Source organism: Hyla sarda, chromosome 4, assembly GCF_029499605.1.
Source record: "Hyla sarda isolate aHylSar1 chromosome 4, aHylSar1.hap1, whole genome shotgun sequence".
NCBI classification, from domain to species: domain Eukaryota; kingdom Metazoa; phylum Chordata; class Amphibia; order Anura; family Hylidae; genus Hyla; species Hyla sarda.
The window spans coordinates 269,204,870-269,216,733 of NC_079192.1; positions in this window are offsets into that span (position 1 = coordinate 269,204,870).

Genomic DNA, 11,864 nt, shown 5'->3' on the forward strand with positions numbered 1-11,864 from the left:
ATTGGAAGCCAAAGTTAAAAAAGACATAAAAACCTCAACATAAAAGTCATGATAGAAATTTGATTTGTGATATGTTGTCCTGAGCATTCACTGTATCTGTTATAAAGGACACGAGATGAATGAGATTCATTATTTCATAGTAAAATAAACTAGAAGTAGCAAATCTATATAGTTTTACCCATTCCCGCTATAGGTCATATGGGGATGTCCTGGGAAGGAGTAACCAGCATCGGATCTGGATTGTGATGACATCCCACTCCATACCATGGGGGGAATCTTCAGCCTTGGGCCAGATAATATCCCTATTACGCCTATGAACCCTTTAGATCCTGAAATCAAAGTTGACCGTGGGACCTAAAACCGTTCACAGGATTGAACTTTGTTAGCGATCCAGTGATTGCATGTTATAGTCCTCTATTGGAACAAAAAAAAGTATAAAAAAATAATTAAAAAAATTAAATTATAAATGTGAATAAGCCCCTCCCCTAATAAAAGTGTGAATCAGAATCAGGGCAGAGGGCCGGCAGGCGGATATGATGTCGAGTCGCGAGATCGGAACCTGGATCTGACATCAGATCATATTATGTGGGAAAAAGAAATGTGTCAATTTCTAAAATCTCTAGGAAAGGGCACTTACCTTTCTTGAGAAGGGCCTGGGAAGCTTCAACTGCTTCCTTCAAACCTAATGTGGAGGCCTCATGGGTATCTAGGTTCATGTTACTATGGATTGATCAATTGTCCATGGACATACAGAATAAAGTTCTCCATGAACAGTTGTTATCCTCTAGACCTTTGATTAAAAAAAATATGTGGCTTTCTTGACAGACGCTTCCTCAGATTCCTTGAGGCTTTCTGCCAGGTTGGCTGCATTATCAAATTCTGCCTGCAGAGCCCTATGGCTAAAAAGTTGACCCGATGATGTAACTTCTAAAAATAAACTGTGTGCCCTTCCATGTGAGGGAAATTTACTTTCTGGTCCGGTCTTATTTGAAATTTTGGAGAAGGCAGGAGACAAAAAGAAGAGGTTCCCCACCCTACCGCCCTTTAAACAAAATTCACCCTATTTTCCAAATAAAAAATTCAGAGGTCAGGGCCGTAAAACGGGAGAATTCTCTATGGTGTTTTCCCAAGGGTTCAAAAAGTTATCTCTTCAATCAATCCAAAAAAACAGGTCAGCAGTGATGTTTTGGATCGAGTCGGCGGCAGATTGAGAATTTTTTTTACTCATTGTGAACAAATTTCTATTTGTTCCTAGGTGTTAAATACCCTAAAATTGGGTTAACCTTCAAATTTCTCAGTCTCCCCCTGACTCGTCTAAAAATGACAGTGAGTCATTCATGTCATCTAGGGCAGCTAGCTCTAGAAAAAGAAGTTCTCTCCTTAAAGGGGTACTCTGGCCCTAAGACATCTTATCCCCTATCCAAAGGATAGGGGATAAGATGCCTGATCGCGGGGGTTCCATTGCTGGGGACCCCCACAATCTTTCATGCAGCACCCCGCTATCATCAGCCTCAGGAGCAAACATTGCTCCGGGTCTGACGAATCACAATCACAGAGCTGGAGTATCGTGATAAAAGGAAAAATTAAAATAAAAAACTCCAATAGAAGGCGCTATCCCATATAAGTCCAAAGTGACTACTGTATTAACATAACCGTACTTTATTAGGTTAAAAGACAGTCAGTCAATACATCCATAGCAAAACGCGTTTCGGGTATAATATTACCCATTTTCAATTGCAGATGTGAAGTATAGACAGTACATAGCTTCTATATATATATATAAAAAAAAAAAAAAAAACGCCAAAGGCAAGAGAAAGCAGGCGGCGTGGTAAACCCGATATGTTCCGTAAAGGCCGTTACATTGTGCAAAAAGGAAGAACACAGTATATCTTCACAGTAATATAGAAATAAAATGGTAACTGTACACATTAATTAATAAAATATACAATTGGTGACAAACTTTATATAAGTAAAATACAACGTTACATAAGTAGCACCGGATGTAATTGGGCAGAAGTTCTTCCGGACCATCAGAAGGAGAAATATTTCTTTAAAATCTTAATTATGTTTAGAGATGCAGTGCAATAGTTAGGATAAAACTATAGAGAGAGGCAGTGAAACTCCTTTTAAAGAGAAAACGCAGATTGAAAAATATAGTCTAAGTCCACACATCTCCTTGGACTATATATTTCAATCTGCGTTTTCTCTTTAAAAGGATACCCGATATGAGTTTTGCTATGGATGTATTGACTGACTGTCTTTTAACCTAAAAAAAGTACGGTTATGTTTTTTTCATTAAAATTTTTCCTTTTATACGTATATTACTGGAAACCGCTGCCACGGCTCCCGGTCAAAGCTCCTACGGCCTGCAATCCCAGGAATACCCCTAATATAGGGGTGATATGCTTATTTGTCTCGACCTACCAGGTGAGAGTCCCTGATTCAGAAGCCCACCATTTATTCATTGTATCCACAGGATTACACAAGGCGCTGCCCTCCATTCTCTTTTTTATCTCTCTCTCTACAGAGTATCGTGATGTCATGGCTCCCACGATACTCCAGCCAGGTGATCGTGATTCATCAGACCAGGAGCGATGTTCGCACTGGAGGCTGATGATAGCGGGGTGCTGCATGAAGGATTGCAGGGGTCCCCCAGTGGCGGGACCCCCACGATCAAGCATCTTATCCCCTATCCTTTGGATAGGGGATAAGATGTCTTAGGGCTGGAGTACCCCTTTAATAGAAAAATAGGTCTGCTCACAAGGGACTGTTTCATGGTTTCAATAGACCTGAAAGACGTGTACCTACATGTACCTATCCATCCGGACTATCAAAAATACATAAGACTGGCTATTTACCTAGACTCAAATCTGGTGCACCTTCAGTTCAGGGCTCTGCCCTTCGGCATCTCAATAGCACCAAGAGTGTTCATGAAAATGTCAGACATATTGGGCTAAGTCCAACATGTGAGACTCCATTTTGCCTCCGACAAGCCATCTTTATATGAAGTGTAAACTGCTTCATTCAAAGATTAGCTTTAAAATACATTAAATGGAGTTATTTGAAATATACTGACATCTATTATAGCATGTTCCAATTCTACAATAACAAAAGGCCGATAATGAGAAAGTTCCAAAACAATCTAAAGGTTACAGGAAGATCTCACTGTAAATGAGACCAGGTGGCCACTATCATCTAACAAAGCCAAAATATATGACTGTTGTTGACATACTGGTAGAAGTCACACATATTAAATCTGTGTGGTCACTGGTAATTTTCCCGTAGATTGGTACTGCATAGCGCCATCTGCAGGGGTCTTCCTCTGTCCTGGGGAGACCATTTATTCCCATTGGTTAAGAAGTTTGTACCACGGGGTCTACTTGATTGACAGCAAGAGATCATAAAAGCTTTGGGACAGGAAGTAATGGCGGTTGATGGGAACAGAGGACACCAGAAGATGTCATGAGGTAGTAAGCCGTCTCCACCCGCCCCAGGAGACCATCCCAGGTGCTGCTGTATGTCCTGGAAAGATACCCGGTAACAATATTATAGTTACGGATTTTGTCTTTCCCCCTTTTCTTTGTTTCTATATACAATAGCTAAAGTCCTCGACAAGTGCAAGAGCCCCAGACTCGATCACAGTCCATAGTCCATATATACTTATATAGGTTTGATTTTGTCGTACTTCTGGAAAAAATCATAACTACATGCAGGAAAATTTATACGTTTAAAAATGTCATCTTCTGACCCCTATAACTTTTTTATTTTTCCACGTACAGGGCGGTATGAGGACTCATTTTTTGCGCCATGATCTGAAGTTTTTATCAGTATGATTTTTGTTTTGATCGTACTTTTTGATCACTTTTTATTCATTTTTTAATGAATGACCGCCGCTTCTAAAGGGTTAATAACGCACATTGCCGCGATCGGCGATTTGTGGTATTAGCCGTGGGTCCCGGCCATTGATGAGCGCCGGGACCGACGCGATGTGATGCGGGGTCGCAGCGTGACCCTGCTTCATATCGCTGGAGCCGGCGCAGGACGTAAATATATATGTGTCATATTAATAATGATTCATATATGTATAATCTCTTTATATATTCATTTTGTTTATAAATCATAACCAATAAATCTGCATAGTTAATAATACCTGTGTGTTATTTCATGATATTGCAAAACATACTGCCATAGCGTAAATTAATGAGCTTTTAAAATATTCTGAGTAAATAGTCAGGCCCAGAGATATGAATTGCATTATAGATATTTAAGCAGTTTATAAGATCACAGGTCATGCTGTCACATTGACGTAATGACCACCTGCCATAGCGGGATAGACACAACATTCATATGGGGGTCATCCTGTGGGGGGGGGGGGGACTAATCCTATATTCAGGGATTAGCCCACAGGGATGATTTTCACATAAATAGTGGTCTCACCATGCATAATCTCCCACAAATTTAACAAGTTCCACTCGTGGGTCACTATCATGTATGATCAATAAAAATGACATATATGGTAGGTCCTACCGAGATCAGATAATACTGACATTATTTGGTAGGTCCCACCGTAGATCAGATCAATAATACTTACAAAAAAATGTTCAGAAATGGCGGCTCATATAAGGGAAGGAAGGGGTACCTTTGTCCCTTACTTGGAAGATTTCCTTTTAATAGGACAAACAGAGGAAGAAGTAAAAAAAACTTTTTAGTTCATACCTTATCTATTCTAAAAAAGATTAGGATGGATCGTAAATTGGACAAAGTCATCCCCAGTACCAGCAAAGAAAAAACTTTTCTTCTGAGTTTTCTTAGGACTCAGAGGTACTAAAGACCTATTTGCCGCATGAAAAAAATGTAAAAATCCAAAATGTAGTAAAAGAAGTGCTCCTCCTCCACTCTGTGTCATTAAGAAAAGGTATGTCCTTCCTAGGACTTTTTACAGCAGCAATTCAAGCAGTTCCTTGGGCTCACTTTCATGCAAGGTCTCTACAATTAAATCTGTTGGCCTGCTGGGACGGTTTTGTTCAGAATCCAGACAGGAAAATTTGTCTGTCTCCAGAGATTCTAGAATCCTTGCTGTGGTGGCTAAGAGAAGAACATTTTCAAAACGGTCTAGACTGAATTCCAGTAGATCCCAAGACTCTCACCACAGATGCCAGACCCTGGGGCTGAGGGGCTTACATAGAAAATCTAAACCTTCAAGGCCCATGCAATATCTTGGAAAAACCTTTTTCCTCAAACGGAAGAGAACTCTTGGCAGTACACCATAGTTTAATTCAATCACAAAATCTAAACAGTATCTGTACTAAACAGACAGGGTACCACAAAGAGCGAGGCCTTAACGAATATCTGCTGTCAAATATTTTCCTTTGCAGAATCAAATCTCCTTTCTTTATCTGCATTTAAAAGGTTCCTTAACCCGATAACGACCACGGAGGAGTATAGACGTCCAGGTTGGCGGCCGTTCCGGCACCTGGACGTCTATACTCGTCCATGCTTCTCCTGGGTGCTGCCCAGTGCACCCATGAGATTGCGGCAGGGACTCGGCTGTAACACACAGCCGGGACCCTGCTGCACTGCCGGGACTGAAGTAAACTTCTTTGCTGGCAGTTTAACCCTTACAGCCGCGGTCGGAAGTGACCGCGGGCTGTAAGTGTTATGACAGAGGGAGCTCCCTTTGTCACCCCTGCAGCAGCCCACAGCGCGATCGTGGGGTGCTGTGTGTGATCTCCGGCGGGTGGGGACCTGCCGCACTGCCGGGACCGAAGTAAACTTCTGTCCCGGCAGTTTAACCCTTACAGCCACGGTCGGAAGCGACCACGAGCTGTAAGGAGTTTTGACAGAGGGAGGGTGCTCCCTCTGTCTCTCTCCTGTAGCACCCCGCAAGGATCGCGGGGTGCTGCTGGTTACCTGGGAAGCCCGGGGGTCTTTACAAGGACCCTCAGGTCTGCCCCGGTTATTGCCTGTCGGGACGTGCCAGAGGCAAAACTAGCAGGCAGATCTGCCATGCTTTGGAATACTAAGTATTCCAAAGCATTAAAAAAAAGTGAAAAAAAATATAATATAAATAAAAGTATAAAAAAAAAGTGTAAAAATAAAGTGTAAAAAAATAAAATAAAAATACATTTATTAAATAAATATAATGAAAAATAAAAATGTATAATGTGTAGGATCACACGCCGCACATCCACAGCATATTACATGCTGCGGATGCCCGCCAACAGTCACAATAATGAGCTCCCTGCTGCGGCTGGGTAGCTTTGTGTGTCCACTCATAGCGGCGGATTTCCCGCCAGCAGTCATGAGCGGACACACTGAGCTACCCAGCCACAGCAGTGATCTCGCCCTTGTGACTGCTGGGGGGCATCCACAGTGTGAAATATTCTGCGGATGCGCTCTATGTGACTCTACACTGAGTCCCGTTCATACTGCGTTTCCGCAGTGTTAGAGGTATCCGTCAGCATCACGTCAAAAAGAGTGATTTTGACGTATACTGTAGCATCTCCATTTATTTCTGAATGAGACTGCTACAGTATACATTGGCATCCCTTTTGTGACATGACAACGGACACCTATACTGCAGAAATACAGTATGAATGGGGACTATTGATACAATGATGCCCTGAAAGCTAAAGGGGGCTCCTCTCCTTCTTGGTCCTACCAAGCGGTCAGGCAACCAGATATGGCCTAAGTAGGGGTACTGCCCAGCCCGGGACGTACACAGTGATAAAATATGGGTGCATTTCCTCCATTTCAAAAGCGACTTACCAAAATGATGTCCCACAAATTTGTGGAAAAAAAAGCTAATTGCTATTTTTTCCACTGACTTTGAAATAATTTTAGCCACACAATAAGGGCTCAACGTACTCACTTTTGCTCTAGGTGAATATTTTAGGGGGTGTAGTTTTGAAAATGGGGTCACATCTGGGTGTGTGGTATTGTTCTGACAGCTAGAATGCTTTACAAGATGAAGTGCGGCCTATAATTTGTATAATGATATCCTGAAAGCCAAATGGTGCTCCTCTCCATTTGGGTCCCACCATGTGGCCATGCAACCAAATATGGTCTAAGCGGGGGTATTACCGAACACTGGACGAACAGCGTAATAAAATATGGGGTGCATTTTCTACTTTTCAGATGCAATGTACAAAAAATATGTCCCACAAATGATGCATTTGTGGGGGGAAAAGAAAATTGAAAATTTTCCGCTGACTTTGTATCCATTCCAGCCACACAAAAAGGACTCAAAGTACTCACTTTTGATCTAGATGAATACTTTAGGGGGTGTAGTTTCCAAAATGTGGGTTCTGAATGGTTCTGGCAGCTGAAACCCTTTGCAGGCATGAGGTGCGGCCTATAATCCATTCCGCCTAAAATGATGCCCTGAAAGCCAAATGACACTACTCTCCTTCTGGGTCCTACCATGCGACCAAGGCACCAAATATGGCCTAAGTGGGGGTATTTCCAAACACGGGCCGAGTAGCTTAATAAAATATAGGGTGCATTTCTTGCAATATCAGAAGCGATGTACAAAAAATATGCCCCACAAATGATGCATTTGTGAAAAAATGCTAATTTCGCATTTTTAACACTGATTTTGTAATAATTCCTGCCCAAAAATATGGTGTTAAAATACTAACTGTACCCCTTATTGAATACCTTGAGGGGTCTAGTTTTTAAAATGGGGTAATTGGGGGGGGGGGTGTTCCTATGTTCTACCACCTTCAAATTTCTGCAAACCTTGCAGAGCACATAAAAAAAGATGTACTTTTAAAATTTTCTAAATTTTCAAGTTAAATTGTTAGGCTTCTAACTAATTTAAAATGTTAATTAAAAACAAAAAAAATGCTGTCAAAATAAAGTAGACATCTGAAAGTATAAGTTTCATATACTATTTGGTCAGTAAGTATAAATATATGCAACCTATTAGTGTTAAAATAGCAAAAATCTTATTTTTTTTTTTAAATCATGTTTTTTGCATTGTAAAAAAAAAAACTACAAATAATATCGGCTTACTTTTACTATGTACATGCAGGACAACTTGTGACAAAAAAACTATGTCAGAATTATCATGATTGGCAAAACTTTACCAGAGTTATTCTCTAATAAAGACAGACATCCCCGATTTGGTCTTTCAGGGGCGTACAGTTTTTTTTGTATTGGTCCTTAAGGGGTTAAATACTAGAGCAGATTTTCTAAGCCATCACGAACTACTTCAGGGGGAGTGGAGTCTGGATCCTCAGATTTTCAAGAAAATTTGCCGTCTCTGGGAGACTCCACAGATAGACCTTTTTGCAACAAAGGAACATCGACAGGTACAGAAATGTTGTTCCCTGAATCCAGCAGAGAACCCCTGGGCTGTGGACGCTCTGACCTAAACCTGGGATTGGGACCTAGCATACACCTTTCCCCCTCTCCAACTAATTCCGAGGGTTATAAAAAAAGATCTGAATGGACAGAGCTCGAGTGATTTTGATAGCCCCGTTCTGGTCTTGGAGGGCTTGGTTTTCCTCACTAAGGGAACGGTCGGTCTTCCAGATTCCAAGAATCTTCTAATGCAGTGCCCAGTCTTCCATCCATCTGTAAAGAATCTCCATCTGATGGCATGGCCTTTGAGAGGATGATTCTTAAAAGTAAGGGAGTCTCTGCTTCGGTTATCTCTACCTTACTGGCCAGTAGAAAGCTATGTGCTTACAAAATTTACTTCAGGATCTGGAAAGTTTTTCTATCTTTTCTTAATGAACCATTCTTTGCTTAATCCACTCCGGATATTCCGAAAATATTAGATTTCCTTAAAGCAGGTTTTAAAATTAGCCACCTTAAAAGTCCAGGTCTCAGCATTAGGTGCCCGGTATAACGCCAAAATAGCAGATCATCCCTGGGTAATCAAATTTCTTAGAGTCCCAGTTTGGAATTTATCTTTGGTCCTGAAGACTTTCTTATCTCAGTCCTTTGAACCAATTGATACTATTCCTCTTAAAAATCTTGTCCTAAAAACAGTTCTGTTAGTGGCAATAACTTCAGTAAGGAGGGTAGGGGATTTATCTAGCGTAGCGCTGTATACTAAAAAATAGTATAATTTTCTTCCCAGATCCTGCTTACTTACCTAAGGTAGTCTCTTCCTTCCACGCTTCTCAAAATATTGTACTGCTCTCTTTTTGTAACAACCCCTCTAATGACAAAGAAAAGGCTTTTCATTCACTAGATGTTAGAAGGTATGTCCTGCAGTACTTAGAACTAAAGACTTCAGATAATCCCCTGCTTTATTTATTCAGTTTACAGGTAAAAACAAGGGATCTAAAGCTAGCAGTAACATGTTAGCTAGGTGGATCAGACAGGCTATAGCCTTAGCTTATACAGCTTTGGGCCTTGATCCTCCAGTCGGACTGAGGGTCCATTCTACTAGATCCATAGCCTCCTCTTGGGCTGAAAGACATGGAGCTTCTCTAGATCAAAAATGCAAAGCTGCTTCTTGGTCTTCTCTACATACTTTTTTTCGTCACTACAGGGTAGATGTGGGTAGCTCTTCTTCTCTTGCCTTTGGTTGTAAAGTCTTACAATCCGTCATGCTACCCTAGGTTGTATCTCTGATATTCTCTCAGGTGGTGCTGTCGTGGCGATGGGGAAAGCCGGTAATTACTCACCGGTAATAATATTTCCCGAGCCATGACAGCACCAGGGTATTCCCACCCTTTATTCTATAGTGTTATTTTCTCTCACTGGGTTTGGGTTCACAAGCTTGGTGAAATTCTCTCCTTTTGTATATTTTTTCATGTAAATACTAACTTAAGAAGGCTCTTCTGGTCTCGGAAATACACTGAGGCTGGAGAGGAGGGTTCTTTTTATTCTCAGGTTTCCTGTCCCTATGGGCAGAGTCCCTCTCTCAGGTGGTGCTGTCATGGCTCGGGGAAACAACATTACCGGTTGTCCTTTCTTTATATGTCCTATTCCTTTTGAATACATTTCTGGCTTTGGCTCAGAAACTGCAGTGGCAGTATTCCAAAAACTGCCAGAAAAAAAACCAAGTGGAAACTTAACCTTAAAGGTATCTAGAAGTCAGGCGAGTGCCTTCCATCTTCTATTTTTATTTAGCTCTTGCAACTGGTTGAAAATATTTTTTTCTTTTCCCTTCCCACAAAAGAAACCCCTAAGATTTATGGCAAACTCAGCTCTGCTCCTGATTCCTATAAGCCCAAGTGTTTGCTGAGTTGGGAAGCTAAATTGGGAACCATCAAGAATGACCAGGCACTTTTTTATTTCTCAACACTCCCATGGGTTCTTGACGTGTGTAAAAATCCAGGGGAGCTCCTATAAACTATGGTCCAGATGGTATTGCACCCTAGCTTTTTTGTTTAATAAGTCACTGATAAGCATCAACCTACGTTGGAGATGTCACTCCCATAGAGGCAGTCTTTCGCATATATGGTGGTTCTGTCCACTTATCAGTAGCTTTTAGTCTGCTATCTCTGCTAAAATCAAGCATAATACTGGCAGAGGTTTGGACGGTTTTACTCTTACTTCTCGCTTTATTCCCACCTGCTGACGACAGCCAAGCTATTTGATTTAGGGTAGCATACTACCCAAGCTCCCACTTTTATCCAATGAATTGATAGAGTCAACCACTTATATAGGACAGAAGAAATTGTGAGCTGGCAATCAGCCTCACAGGTTGAATTCCAGAAATTGTGGGACCCGTGGAAAGCATTCCGATCTTACTAATCTGCATATGTTAGTTGCCTTTTTAGTTTTCTGGCCTGACTAGGTTTGGATGCCAACTGCCAGCATTACATTCCTTTGCCCAAATCTAAGTGGTTGGGCTGCAGGGTCTTTATAGATGCCATTTAGAAATATCCTGAAATTCCTCATAGTTTCCATTTTGTCCAGCTCTAACTAGTCTTATTTGATGATGTCAAAGGATTTTTGTGCATCTAAGGCCAGACGTGAGGCAGAAAAAGGGCCATCTCAGTCACCTTATTAGTTTTGATGGTATTTAGGTTGTCAATGGGTTGTCTTGACAGCTGGAGGCCAAATGAAGACTTTAAGGCCTGTCATGATTGTTCTGCTATTACATACTGCCAGAAACTAAATGGCAATACACTGCAATACATTGGCAGTACAATGCACTTTACATGTGATAGAGAAAACCCATGTAAAAATGTGGAAAAACAAATGTAAAGTTCGTAGTATAAGAAAAGGCATGATGAAACTGCTGTCAGACATCTATAACGACTTATCCCCCTGAGATAAGGTGTATCAATCATGGTGAAATCTAGCTGTGATGGATCTATTTTAACACATCAAAGTACTGTAGATGGTTACTGGATCCCATTTACCTCCAGGGAATCAATCAGGTTTCTTGGCTCAGCCAATTGACCCATTCTATCTGCTAAAAACAATGCAGGAATGCAATTAGAAGAAAGAGTTTTTTTGTAGGTGACTCACAGATCAGTGGTGATAAAGAAGCTGAATGTCAAAAACAATGTATAGCTGATGCCAACTGATCACAAAAAAGATATTATTGTCAACATTTCAGTTAATATTTATTTAAAAGAGAACAGAAAAGGGCATTTGCATATGTAAAGGCTTATTGTGTAAATAACTTTCCTATTATTTTGCATTTATGATGTAATTCAGCTTTGTCATAGATCAGTTAGTGTCTTGTCTTCATACAAATTAGGAAGGTGCGAGTGATGTGTATAGGCCTACGTGTAGACTTATAGTACAATAGGAATAACACTTGGGTCATAAAAACATATTTTTATTGGTATACAATTAAAATATAGGCATACATGAATTAAACGATATCAGGGTATACAAAATGATATAGTATTTTACAAACACAGCTGATCCTAGATTCAGTTAAC